Genomic DNA, 14,784 nt, shown 5'->3' on the forward strand with positions numbered 1-14,784 from the left:
AAAATAAGGTAATAATAATAATAGCTAACTCACAGGATCGTGTTAATTAAATAAGGAACAAGATGTCAGGCACTACCAAGAGTCTAAGGATGACAGCACAGTTTTAATCAGGGTGTCAGAGAAGGGTTTGTGGAAAGGGAGTATTTCCCACCTCAAAGGACAGGAAAGGTCAGAAGAGGTAGCAGAGCACAGATGAAGAATGGAAGAGCATACACTGCATGAGTAGCTCTGACACTGGGCTTCAGAAATGGGCTTACACAACCAGCTGGAGTGTAAGGTTGGTGAGAGTAAGAGAGAAAGAAATTCAAACATCTAGGTATAGATGGCACCTAGACCACAAAACCCTTGAATGCCAAGCCAAGGAATCTGCCTTCTGTCCTAACAACGGAGAATCACAAAAGGGGTTTGTGCAGGCTTGGAATGCTCAAGGCAGGACGCCATGTGTGACTTAATCCAGACATAGGGCAGGGTGGAGAAGGCTTAGGAAGCTATCATAATACAGACAAGATGCAAGAGGGAAGATACGAGCAAGGGTCCTGATCCGGGGATCACGGTGCTGTCTCCACATACCAAGTACCACTCATGTATTTTTATAGCACTTCCAACTTCTATACAGAACCACATCTGTATTAACCATCTCAGGCCACCACAACAAAATACCATAGACTGGGGCATAAACAACAGAAGTTTATTTCTCATAGTTCAAGAGGCTAGAAGTCCAAGATCCAGGTGCCAGGGATCGACGCAGGCCCTGGGAGAGCTCTCATCCTGGCTTGCAGACGGCCACCTTCCCATGGTGTACCTGCATCGTGGAAACAGCACACAAGCTCTCCATCTCTTCTTACAAGGATCCTACTCTTCTTGGACCAGGCCCTACCCTTACACTCTCATCACACTCCATGCACCTGCCAGACTCCATGCAGGTACCATCACACTGGAGGTGAGGCTTTAGCACACGACAGAACAATGTTCCTTCAATCATGTTGAATTAGCAAATGAGTGAATAGCAACAAAAGTAAACTAGATGTCAACTAGATGTCAAAATTATTTACATTTATAACAGGGAAAGGCCAATTTAAAATTCCTGTGCTAATAAGAATGAGAAGCAGAGATCAATGAAAATCAGTCATAAAAATATTTCATTTGGGGGCTGCACATTCAGCCTTCCTTTAACCATACTGTGGCAGGTACCTGGGCTTTTACTCCTGGCTTTGCTACCAAAAACACTAGAGCATTTCCCGGCATCCCACTTTATCAGTGTGATCAGCTCAATATTCCAGTACCGATAAAGTTGACAAAACTGAACCTCACTGACCAGGTGGACAAGCAGAGACCAATCATGAGGTGCACAAGAAATGAGAAACACAGATTCTGGATCAACCTCGAAGCGTATGACAAAGAGCCAGCTGTGGACAAAAGCAGATTTTTGTAACGATGAATGAAACATGTAACCACGCTGAGGGGACATTACTGAAGCCTGTTTTAAATTTTGGAGGTAATGGCCCATGGTTTACAGTCGTTGTAATGTAAATGTCAGTGTGAAAAACTTCCAGGGGCCATATGATAGCTACAAAATTCCTGAGGTAGCTGTCATTTAACATTGTTACTGGCAATATTCTGCATACTGAATATACAAAAAGACAATGGCCAGACCATGTATAAAAACAACTCTGACCCACAGCCCACAGCGACTCACCCAGGGAGCCGCCCCTTACCCACAGTGATCCAGGCCCCTTACCCGCAGCCACCCGCCCAAGGAACCTGCCTGCTGTAAGTCAGATCTGCAGGAAGTCAGACTGCCGTCTCTCAGGACAATCCAGGAACCCAACAACAACCCCTGTGACAATGGGCCAGGACCTGATGGATAACGGACACCTGCCCTCATTTCTGTCCTGCTTCGGACTCAGCACCGACTGGAGAAAGCCAAACCCACTCCTCCCCTGGGAAGCTCCCCCACTGTTCCTCCTGCCTCTGGGTCTCTGCCAAGTGAGGGTGGCTGACCCCTTCCACAGCCAGCACTGGGAACACAGCTTTGCCTTTCACATGCTTGCTCTTCATCTATTTCCACAAAGAAAAGTCTTTCTTTTTCTCCAGAAGCGCAATACAGCGTGTCCCAAATCTGGAGACATCACCATATACCCTAGGCCCTTTCCACAAAGCCCCACTTACTGTGGTTCTTTAGTGCCTCCTCACCCACAAAGGAAGTAACTAGTGTTAAGGAAAGTTCAAGGGCTTTGGGGCCAAACCCCAGAGTTCATCAGCATCTCATTTCTCTACTTACAACCATGCGAACTTGAGCAACTCCCTTAACACCCCTAAACCTCTGTCTTCATCTTTAATAAAAATAATATTTACCGCTCAACTTGTATTAAAAGGGACTTGGTATGTTAAGTGGTTCACATATATACTCTCAGCCATGGGCACCTTTGTCCCAGCCACCTTGCCCCCAAGAAGAACAGCAAAACGCCTCAAGATGAGGCTGATGGCTCCTCATGCTGGTCCCTCAGTCAACGATGTGCAACAGCACCCAGACTCACGAAGAGTCACCAAAAAGACATTTGTTTCCATTTTTCAACTTAGGTAAGAGCTGTTCTAACTCATACTCAATGATCCATAATTAGGATGCGATTTGTCCACACCACCCCTTACTTCCATTTTTAGCAGATTCAGATGTTCCCTATTAACTTACCCTTAAATTGGCTTCAGAATCAAAAGCAAAACTTTAACCATCCACACCTTTCAGAGTGCCTTTCCCATGGAACTAGAACCTGGACACAGTTCAGTCCGCACAGACGCACAGTCCCCCCCAGCAGCTTTGGGAGACTGCCCCGGCCCCTGCCAGCACAGTACCGGGTCTCCGCCGCACTCGGCACGGGGGGGTTCTGAGATCCAGCAGGCATGTAGCTGCAAATCAATGATGCAAATTCCGCTGCCTGATGGTAACACACCCCACATCTCTGCTCTGCCACTCACTACCAAGTCAGAGGCTCTCATGCTCACACCTGCGCTGCTGCCCCCAAGAACTCCCAGGCTGGATGACGTTCTTCACCAGTGTCCACCTGAGCCAAAGCTGTAACTACTACCAGTAACGCCAATCGCACCATTCTACTCAGCACTCGCCAACGCCTCACACACACAAAGCACTTCACGTTCATTACCATGCACACCTGCTCCCCTTAACAAGCAGGCAGTATTTCCACGTTAAGAGGCTCACAGAAGTTACTGACAAGCCCAAGATTCCACACTGGTAATAAGGTGAGTGGCAGAGCCAGAATGCCAGCCCACATCTGGGGGGCCTGTGTCTCCACCATCAGCCCTGATTGCTCTCCCCAAGCTCAGTGGACAGCCGACAGATTACCAGCATCCAAAGCTTCAGAAACACCCTCCATAGTGGTACAAGGGATGGTTCAGTCTCGGGGAGGCAGGGCGCAGGGTGTGGATCAGTAAGAACCGTTTTGTTCTATGATGTTATCTCACCCAGACGACAGACTAAGTATGACGTGCAATGTCCCTCATGCACAGGACAGCAGCTTCCTTTGTAGTCCCCAAATACAGGTGCAGCTGGCATGTGGTTGCACAGGCATGATAACACCCCTCTGGGCCTCGCCTGACAGGTGGCCAGCCTGGTGGGAGACCTAGGATCTTCTCTCACAGCCCAGGCTGGCCTAATGCACTAAACATCAAACACTTAACACATTCATGACAGATAGATGGCTCCTTTGCTATGGTCACTTCCTGCCCTGCACTAAAAATACTGTGAATTCAGGAAAAGCCATCCAAGTGGGACCAGCTAGCTGGAATCTTCAAGGACCCAAGAAAGCCTCAGCTACTCAGTTCCACTGTGGGAACCCCACTCCTCCTCCACCCACAGTCCATCTCCAAACCATGTCCTCTGTGGCGTCATCCCCACCGGCCACCACTAATGTCCCAGAGCATCTGGTTCCCACCTCCACCAGCATCTGTCACAAGCCCAAGAAGCCAATCAACACATGCCTGCCCCTCTCCCCTGCAGCCCCAAGGGCTGCCTGGGCTGGGAGTCCTACTCTCAGAGGAGGTGCTCTAACTGGCGTGTGGCTGATGGAGTGAGTGCAGGGGACACCGGGCATGGACCACAAAGAGCTCCCTGCAGGTCAAAGGCAGCAAGAGCCACCAGGCTGCCAAGCAGGAGTTGCTGGCTGTGTTTAGATACATCATGCAAAGCTCCATTATGACAGTTCCTGGACACACCAGTCAATTCAGTGTCCAGACACCAAGAAGTCCCAGCAGAGAAAGAGGTCCCTGCAGCATGGAGTCAAGAACACAGGCTTTGGGAGTAGCATTTGAATTCTACTTACTATGTGATCTTGGGCAAGTTATTCAATGTCTCCCCCTCTCTTGTTTTTAAACTGAGATATAACTGACATACAACATAATGGTTTGAGGTATACAACCTCAGGATTTGGTATATGTATATATTGTGAGGTGACCACCATGATAAGTCTAGTTCACATGCATCCTGTGATTACCAATTTTTCTTCTCGTTGATGAGAAGTTTTAAATACACCACATAAACTGCTGACTCTAATCCCCAGGAGTCTCCTCTCATTTTGTCAGCTGCAAAATGAGGACATGATCTACCCCCCAGAGTAGCTGCAAAGGTAAAGCCAGGTACAGATGTAAAGTGTCTGGCACAGTGGGGCATGGTAAGCACTCAACCAACAGGGGCAGTAGTGATGGTGGAGGTGATAGGTGATACAGGACCCCAAGCTTCTCAGAAGGTCCTACAGACCAAATGCTGGTATTCCCTCAAAATTCCTATGTTGAAACTGACCCCAAAGGGATGGTCTTAGGAGGCAGGCCTTCAGGAGACCATCAGGTCATGAGGGTGGAGCTCCCCTGAATGGGATTAGTGTCCTTATAAAGAAGATCCATGAGAGCCCCATTATCCTTTCACCACATGAGTACACCACAAGAAGATATCATCTGTGAGCCAGGAGGTCCCACACCAGACACTGAATCAGTCAACACCTTGATTTTGGACTTTTGGCTTCCAGAACTCCGGATATAAATTTCTGGTGTTTACAAGCCACCTGGTCTTTGGTATTCTGCTCTAGCAGCCTGAATGGACTAACATAGAGGGTCACTCTTCAAGAACAGGAAAATTGAAATAACCCATCCGAAGAAAAAACTCAAGTAACTTACGACCTCCCAAAGTACAAATCTGAATTAATTGGGAAGAGGGGATTTTCACAAGAAAATATCATGCCACATGTCCTCAAGATTTATCCTGATTGTCACTTTCACTTTTGTTTCCACATCAGAGAGTTAACATAACTGAGAATTGCATGCTGTAAATGTTCCCAAAAACCCTTTACTAGTCAAGAGCCGTTCACGATGTAGGCTCCAGAACAATTTTTGGATGCATTCTTCTTTTCTCTTTAGACATCTGTCACACATATCTTCATCAAATACCCACCACTAGGCCTGTGTCTTGCTTCCAAGAAGCTGTTTCTGTACACTACTTCTGCTAGAAAGTTCCAGACTAGCTGACAGCCCCAAACCTAGCTCCACCCACCATGGCTAAAAATACCCCTCGTATGCAGCACCAATACCTAGTGTCCAGAACAAGAACTCATCATTACTACTACTTCTTTCTCCTTTAATATTTTTTATAACTAAAAAATGACCCCAATTTCTCAATGCTGCCTGCCCCCAGCAATGCTGCATACCACATGTATGGGCACGATCAACCACGAGCATGCCAGGTCAAGTAAAAGGAAACAAGGGTTTCCAAACTCTGAACACACTGACGGCAGCAGCACAAAGAGTACTGGATGGACACTCTTCTATTTACAAAGTGGTGGGCAAAATTCAGCTGTGACATGCATGGATGGGAAAGAAATGTGTTTAAAGAGGGTGTTTGGAAACATACTAACACTATGTCTCATGCCTCCAAGGAATGAAAGGTAATCCTTTTTTCCATATTGAAAAACAGATAATGGGCTGAAAGGTAATTTTTCTCTCAAACTGCAGTAGTGTCATGAAACTACTATCAAATATTTCAGGCTTTGTTAGATAATAACTAAGAAGTCATGTAAAAATAAACCTTTCCTTCAGGATGCACAGTGCAAAAAAACCACAGCTGACCATATCCTTGAAACAAGAAAGGATAGCACTTTAAAATACATATATTTTCGGGGCATGTGGGTGGCTCAGTCTGTTAAGTGCCTCAGGTCATGATCTCCGGGTCCTAGGATTGAGCCCCGCATTGAGCTCCCTGCTCAGAGGAGAGCCTGCTTCTCCCTCTCCCTCTGCCTGATGCTCTGTATACTTGTGTGCTCTCTCTCTCTCTGTCAAATAAATAAATAAAATCTTTAAAATACATGTATTCTTTTTTAGGAACTAAAAGGAATCCCTAATATTAAAAAATAAAAAATTCATAGAAAGGTTTACAGAAAAGGCTGGAGAAATCTTCCAAAAAGGAAAACAGAGGACACAGAGAAGTGAGTAAATAGAAGAGTGCAGAAGACCTGTAGAGGAACGTGTGCTTAGAATAAAGAACAGGCGCCCACAAATGGGGCAGGCCCACCAAATGCATGATACCAGGAACAAAAACAAGACCCACATTGTGACATGACCATCACAAAATTCCCAAACACCAAGAACAAGGACCTAAAAGATTACACAAAGGAAAATGTGGGTTACCTAAAAGAAAAGGCTTTGGACACACTATCACATTGGAACATGGAATTCTGAGCTATGTCTTCAAAATTTTGCAGGAAATTATTTCTGGCCTAGAATTCTATACTCAGATGATCAACTACATGTGAGAGTAAAATATTCCAACATTAGAGGAGATCTCAAAAAGACATATATTTCTTTAACAGCTACTGGTGTATATGTTCAACCAAAGGAAGAGAGAAAACTAAAAAAGGAGGAATCTTAACCCAAGAGAGAGTGAAAGGAACTCTTGCAGCAGGCCTAGCAAGCAAGCACAGAGGAAAGACAGCAGGATGGGAAGTTCAGAAGTATTATCCAAAGTAAGTGATAAAATGGATGATTACCTGGTGGGGGTGAATGAACTGAAAGGAGATTTACACTTCTGGGGTGAAGGGTGAATAAAGGACAGATACAAAGAAAACTAAGCAAAACAAACTCCAGGGGGAAAAAATGAAATATGATCAAGATAGACTAAGCATCTCAGCTGTGAATAACATCTCCACAGTTGTCATAAGTGCTGCTGAATTCTTCAGCAAAATCTTTAACGTAATCACACAGAGAGAACAGAGTGGAAAGAGGTGGCAGTAGGAGCAGGCAGTAGGGTAAGTGACCTAAATTGGCTTCAAAATAGTAGGATCTGGAGGAAAGAGCTGAAACATTAAAATGATGGCCTCTGAGGAGCGGGGAATCAGGGTGGAGAAGGGCGGAGTAGGTGATTGCTGTGTTTTTGTTCTAAGTCTCGCAGAACTTTTGACTCTTAAAACTATCTGCCTCTAGAACTTTGTTCAAAATGAGTATTAAATTTTTAAACAAAATCTGATACTTGACTAGCAAGAGTATCACACTGAGTGGTGTGTTAAACTTTCTGGAACCCAGCCCTGCTGAAAATGAATGGCAAGCTGGAACTCCTCTTCCCACTAAACATGCACACAGGCACAGATACACAAAATGTTTGCCCAAGATCACAGGCAGTTCATAAATTCCTGAAGGCCAGCTGAAAAGCCTTAGAATTCTACATTCTATTTTCTTACAGGAAGTTTATTTCAAACCAAAGCTTGTCATTTATTGTAAAGGAAAAAAAATCCTTATGAAAAACTATTAAAAACACCTACACGATCAAATGAGGTCACGCTTGGTCTTAAACACTTGGTAATCATCACCAGTTGTTTCCTTGACCACAAAATGCACCTCATTCCTAATTATCAATGAAAGTGCCAACTTTGTTTATTGGCCTTTGCCTCAGCCTTGAAACAGACTCTCTAAAACTCAGGAATGTGAATCCCTATTGGGTTGACTCAGCTGTTTCCATTCTAGAAATGGACGAAGAATCACGCGCTCTCTACCCCATGAGGACAGAGTCCTTCATGTAAACCTTGAAAAGGCAAAGCCCCAAATGCCCTCCATGGCTGGTTTTCCTAATGGAGGAATTATTCTAATGACTGACTTCTTGGCAAAACTTCTCTAATCAGAGAGGACCACTTAAGTGGTCTAAATGCATAAAAGTTACTCTGCTTTTGACTGACCTGTCTCTGGTGCTATAAACCCCACCCACCGCTCAATAGCAAGTCAGAACTATCTCATCACTTAAAAGGGATCTTAAGGATCCTGCCGATTGGTTTAAAATTTTGGTGCCTTCATTAACTGATATATCAATTAAGATAACTAACAATTTCATCAGCTGCTGTCATAAATGGATCAACTAATTGTGGAAGGCAAAATATTGGTCCCCAAAGAGTCTGTGCTCCAATCTCTGGAAGCGGTGATTATGACATATTCCATGGGATAGGAACTTTACTACAGGCCTTAGATAGGGAAGTTATCCTGGGTTATCTACGTGGGCCACAGCTAATCACATAGTTCTCTTAAAAGCAGAGAACTTTCTCCAGGTAGAAGAAGAGATGTGGCAAAAGGGGAAGTCAGGGAGCCAGAGCAGGCTTCGGTGGTTCCTGCTGGTTCTGGGCTCAGGGGGTTGTGTGCAAGGACCAGAAGAGGCCTCTATGAGCTGTGGGCGGCTCTCCGGCTGACAGCCAGAAAGGAACCAGAGGCCCAGTCCAACAACTGCAAGAACTAAATTCAGCTGATAATTTGAACGAGCTTGGAAGCAATCAGCATCCCTCAGATTCTCCAGGAAAGAACATAGTCCTGCCCACACCTTGTTTTTCACCCGGTGAGGCCAGAGTCAGGCTTTTAACCTAGAGAACTGTGAAATAACAAATCTGTATTTTTTTAAAGCCACTAAGTTTGTGGTGATTTGTTACAGCAGCCACAGGAAACCCATACAGTGGTAGATGTGAAAATACCCAGCAGAGTGCCTATCACATTGTTGACATTGACAAGAATAAACTGACTTAAGTCAGCAGACAGGGATGGCCATCCAAACACTATAGATTTGTTCTGACAAATGCAGATTCTAGGAATTACAAATGCGGAGAACATTCTACAAATTTTAGGCTTCGGGTAATTCACTGTCCTTCAACTAGAAACCTACAGATACCTGTCTTGCCTGATAAACTCTAAGTGGCACATGAGAATAAATGCTGGATTGTGCACACCAGCTCGGCCCCCAAACACTGCTACATACCTATGGCAGCACTTACTACACTACACGGAAATCATACGCAGCTATGCTTCTCCCCTGGACTGTGGAGCCCCTCACCTAAACTCCACGTGGGAGTCATGGCGACGTTCCACCTCGTTATTTCCGCCACCTACCACAGTACTTGCACACGTCACAGGTAACCTGTATAAAGGTTTGGTGAGCTGCATGACGGTATAACTTAACATCTGTGTATAAGAGGTAGATTCTTTGAGGGCCAGTACTGTGTTTTATTGCCGTTATATTCCTCCCACTGCCAGTGCCTGGGAGCTCAGAGGCATGGAGCAGTCTGTAGGGAGGAAGAAAAAAGAAAGGAGGGAGAGAAAGAGAAACTAGAAAGTGCTGCACTGTCTCCATAGCAGGCTGGCCTGCAGAGGCGAGGGCTCCAGAAACCCTGAAATCAGGTTCTCACTGATGCCCACTGCTCTGCTCATACTGGGGATTTCTAACGGGCACAGGTGAAGGCTTTGCTGACCTTGACCTAAGCCTGCCTCCTGCCCTCTCCCACCTCAGGCTGAGGAACTGAAATGTCAAGAAAGAATGCTTCGTTAAAGGAGCATCCATGAGATCACACCAACCTGAAGAGACTGTCAAAGGCTACATTAGACACATGCCACAGTCTTTCTGAGAAAGGATTAGTGGTGACTCAACATGTTTCCCCACAATGCTGAAGTACTAAACAGCATTGCTCAATTAAAGATAAAAAACAATCCTAAATGAAGTCGCCTGACCACAGCTCATGCTAAGGATCACCTGTACATTACAAACATTTAGAGTTCTGAAGAATATCCTGGATCCATCAAATTGTTAATGAAGCATTTTTTTAAAAATCCTTGGCAACATATTTTACAACTTGCAAATTGCTCTATGTCCCTGATTTCATGTCGTCCTCAGAACAACCTCCTAAGCCACATGGAAGAGGCATAATTAACAGCTAACTCCACTTTACGACTGAGGGAGCTTACGTCCCAAGAAGCACATGGACTTCATGAAAGCCATCCTAGGACTGAGTCTGTAGCTCACATCTCCCATCCAAGAGAACCCAAGTCAGTGGTCTTCGCTGTGTCACTTATATTTACATCCTACCAATATCCAAAAAGATTGTGAGGTAGCCTGTGGTAACAGACACCTGGTGAGGACTTCAAAATGAAAAGGAAGGAAGAAAATCCATTTGGCGGGTGATATGGGGTGTAAGGTGGAGGTGAACGTTGACCACCAAAGACCAACTTTAAGGTAAATAATACATTAAAAAAAAAAAAAAACAGGTGATTCACAGAACATCATAATCTTTAAAAAAAAAAAAAAAAAAAAAAAGGAAGCATCATCAGTCCCTGAAAGCCGGGTAAATGAGACTTTGTGTTTGAGGCCCCAGGTGAGAATGAGGGGTCTTCTCTTCCTTCAGTAAAGAACAGGAGAGGACAGCTTTGAAATACAGAGTCCAAACTCCACCATCTCTATCCACAGGCATTCCATTCCATAGGAGACTCCTTTTCATTGGATCCATATAAAAGCCCAACCGGCTATGAATGACATGGTCATCTGGACACAGAACAAGCATTAACTAGTTAAGTTCCAGTAAGAATATCAGTACAACCTAAGAAAACCACCAAGAAGATCCAATTGAGTCTCTAAAGGCCTCCAAAAATAAAATCACTAATAAAACAAACTGCATGCAGCATGTAACAAAGCAATTTTTTTAAATTAAGACTGCAAACCAAAAAAAGGACAAAACTCCTACTGAGTTCAGTGAAAATCGTAATTCAGTGGCATCGCTACCAGACAGCTTAGCCTCTATTTTTAATCCCTGTAATCATCCAAATAAGAATAGCAGAGAAAACTGTGTATCCTTTCTACAGACATGTGGCTTTCAGAAAATCAAGCACACCAAATTCCCATCTTACCAAACATAAATCAGAGAGGAGATTAACAGTTTAAAGGATTAATTACTATACTCCTTAGAATTGGATTTTTTTTATAGGCCATTTACCATAGGATGTAATTTTTCTGCAAGCAACAATTTTAAACTGTGCTTTAAGCTGGTACATAAAATCACACACAGCTACTCAAGGCACCCTCCAAATTCCACTTATTTTAGATGCCCTAAATTAAAATCTCTGTTAAAGAAATTTTACTGGGATATACAGAAACCTACAGTTGGCCGTCTTCACATGACACTCAAAAGATCAACAAAATGCTCCAGACAAGAGCTCTGTATCCAATGACTTCATTAAGGAAAACATCAAACCAATATGATATGATGCAGATGTTGCAAGTACAACATAATTATGAAGAATATGCAAGACAGTATCAAAATGTTGCTTAAACTTCCATCATAGACTCTTTAAATCTGAGACAAAGTATACACCCATGCACCTAAACTTTTTGAAAAGAACTTCCACTTTGAACCTATATTTTCAAAGATCTCCATTATTTATACACCCCTCACTAAGAGAGCTTTCCTCTGTTCTATGTGGTTGAAATAATTAAAGGTTTAGGGCTAAGAAGATTCTTCTCCAGCTTAAGATCCCTCAAAGGTGAAGAAAATGAAGCCCAGAAGGGGTAGCTTTGCAGGAACAAACAGTAACTTAATTCTGAAGCTAGAATTAGACCCAAAGAATGCTAATCAAGTACTCTATACTCACTTGTTCTGTTAACACTAGGAAGTAACAGCAAATATTATTCTAAAAACCCTTTGGAGAACTGAAGAATTACAGATGTTAAATCACATGAAATATCTAGAACCATGGTATAGAAAAAAAAAAAAACCCTCTCAATTAAATATGCCTCTTCTGAGCTCTGGATACAAACTGTGCCCACCTCTATCAGGGCATTTATCACACTACGCTACCACTCTGAGCTGACCACTCTGTCCTCGAAGACCACAACTCTGGAGGGCAGGACGTAAGATTTCAGGGAAGGTTCCCGGGAGGTAAACTGACAGGTAAGAATGGGTAAGAGGAGCTAGGTCAGCAGCTGCAGGTGGGGGAGCGGGGTCTGCATGCTAAGTTTGGACTGTAAAAAAGCAACAACTGCATTATTACATTTTCATCTGAGACTCCTGTTATTTATATACCATCATGTTCACAAAGAATTTCAGTTTGGATATTAGAACTACTTCTGCCTAGGCCTTATCTTGGACCAGAACAAAACACTCTGTTAAAGGAAAAGACTGTTGGGACACCTGGGTGGCTCAGTGGTTGAGCGTCTGCGTTTGGCTCAGGTCATGATCCCGGGGTCTTGAAATCGAGTCCTGCATCAGGCTCCCCACGGGGAACCTGCTTCTCCCTCTGCCTGTGTCTCTGCTGCTCTTGGTGTCTCTCAAGAATAAATAAATAAAATCTTTAAAATAAATAAAGGAAAAGACTGGTTCAATGTCACATCCCCCAGGGAAGACAATCATCCCTAGGACATTATAGGTGTTTCCACTTTATTTAAAGGACTGAAAGATTAAAAAGCCTGCCAGGTAGCCTCAAGTCCTGACATCAGGCTGAAATCTGAGTTTCTCCACTCCACAACCTCTCCCTCCCCATCGCTTTGTCAACTTGACCTCTAACTGTAACCGCCTTGGCCTCATTCCGTGGGTGTGGATTCTCCTCCTTCAAATGCATTTTCCAGCCCGCCAAATTCTTGCAAGAGTTTCCTCCACTCTCCAGGCGCTGAACGCTACAAAGTTAAATCTGGCTTTAAAGATTTTTTTTTTTTTTTTTCAAATTCCCAGTCCTAACGGAAGAAATCAAGAAGCGCTGGGCAGAGGGGCTCGGCTCCCTCCAATCAGAGCCAGCTGTCTCGCCGGAGCAGGAAACTGCAGCCAGGGCCTGAAGCACGGTCCCTGGGCGCAGTGACAGCCCCGCGCTCCTGTGGGACCTGGCTGTGGAGAGGGGTGGGATCCCAGAGAAGGACAGCCCTGAGATGCCGCTCCCCGTTTCTGCTCATTTGGCAACGAAACAATAAAAGAGCAAGTCAGCTGTCCCACTCAGGCCAATTGAGCCTCTGTGCACAACCCGCTATGCCCGGCCAGGTTCCACCTCCGGTGCAAGGGCCCCTGACCACACACACACACACACACACACACACGCGTGCATGCGTGTGGAAGGGAGGGGGGATCACACCCCTACAAGCCTGGGGGGCGGGAGGGGCAGAGTCAGGGAGGCCAGGACACCATGAGCGGGGCTCCACGAAGGGCCATGGTTGGCAACGTGTTCATCTAAGCAGGCACCGGGATGAGGAGCCACAGAAAGAGCATCTCACTCTCAGGGTGCCCAGGACCCCCAAGATGGCAATCCATGCAGTCATCCCCAATGAGACAGTGACCCGGTCACAGCACCGGGGCAGGGAAGACAGAAACCGCCTCTCCCACTCGAAGGCAGTCCTTTGCAGACACACCACAGGGGGACAGGGACCGAGGTCGTGGTCCCGCTCTGGGAGATCAGAATCCCTGCACAGGGGTCTATAGAGGCTCACAGCAGGCACAGAGCCCCCCCACCCCGTGCCCCCCAAGGCGGAGACAATGCCCAGGCGCCCGGTCAGCACGGCCCGTCCTCCCAGCGCTCAGGGCGGCAGCCGCCACCTTCCGCACCTTCCCGCGGTGCTGGCCTGGACCTGCCACACCCGGCCCGAGACCCCCGCCCAGCCCCGGACCCCATCTGACCCCTGGACCTCCACCTAACCAGTCCCCCAAGGCCCCGGTCGGGTCTGGGGACCCTGCCCTGCCGAACACCTCGCCCAACTCGGGCCGCCGCCCGGGACTCCTGCCACCTGGGACCTCCGCCAGGCCCAGCCCCGCCGCTCGGCCGGGGACCCGCCACCGGCCCCGAGACCCCCACCGGCCCTTGCCTCTCGCTGGCCCCGGAACCCGGCCCGCTCCGGACACCCTCCAGCGCCGGGACCCCCATCCGGCCCCGGGACCCCCGGTCGGGCCCCAAGAACCCCAGTCGGGCCCCGGGACCCCCGTCCAGCCCCGGCACTCCCCAGTCCGGCCCCAGGGACCCCCGTGCGGCCCCGGGACCCCCCAGTCATGCCCCGGGAGCCCCGTCCAGCCCCGGGAACCCCCAGTCCAGCCCTGATACCTCCCGTCCAGCCCCGGGACCCCCCAGTCATGCCCCGATCCCCCCGTCCGGCCCCGGGACCCACACCGGCGCTGCCCCCCGCCCGACCCCGGCCCCGGCCCCTGCCCCGCCCTGCCCGGCTCGGTCCGGCCCGGCCCCGCCGCCGCCTCACCTCCGGCCCCCCGCTCATCGGCGCCCGCTCGGAGCCCAGGGGCACGGGGCTGAGCAGCCGGCGCAGCCTCGGCCGCCGCAACAATGGAGCCCCGGGGCGGGGCCGCCGCCGCCGCCGCCGCCGCCTCTGCCCGTCTCCGGCTCGGGCTCGGGCTCGGGCTCGGGCTCGGGCTCCGCGCGGAGCAGCTGCCGGCGCCAGGCTGCGGCCGGGCTGGAGCACCGCGCAGGCGCACACGCCCCGCCCGCGCCCCGCCCGCGCCCCGCGCCCCGCCC

The 14,784-nt window shown here is 47.5% G+C and overlaps 1 protein-coding gene across 8 annotated transcripts in view; it reads right to left on the reverse strand.

Moving 5' to 3' along the window:
* The window catches only part of AFAP1 (actin filament associated protein 1), a 142,584-nt gene extending 127,905 nt beyond the window's left edge, over positions 1-14,679 (reverse strand). For 2 of the 8 annotated variants that reach the window (XM_077875166.1, XM_077875161.1), the window contains exon 1: positions 14,513-14,679. The gene's annotated coding sequence lies outside the window, so the exon portion shown is untranslated. The remainder of the gene's footprint in view (positions 1-14,512) is intronic. The other 6 variants (XM_077875157.1, XM_077875146.1, XM_077875173.1 and 3 more) reach the window with 4 other exon arrangements.
* Positions 14,680-14,784: the final 105 nt, after the last annotated feature.

This window comes from Canis aureus, chromosome 2, assembly GCF_053574225.1.
Source record: "Canis aureus isolate CA01 chromosome 2, VMU_Caureus_v.1.0, whole genome shotgun sequence".
Lineage (NCBI taxonomy): Eukaryota > Metazoa > Chordata > Mammalia > Carnivora > Canidae > Canis > Canis aureus.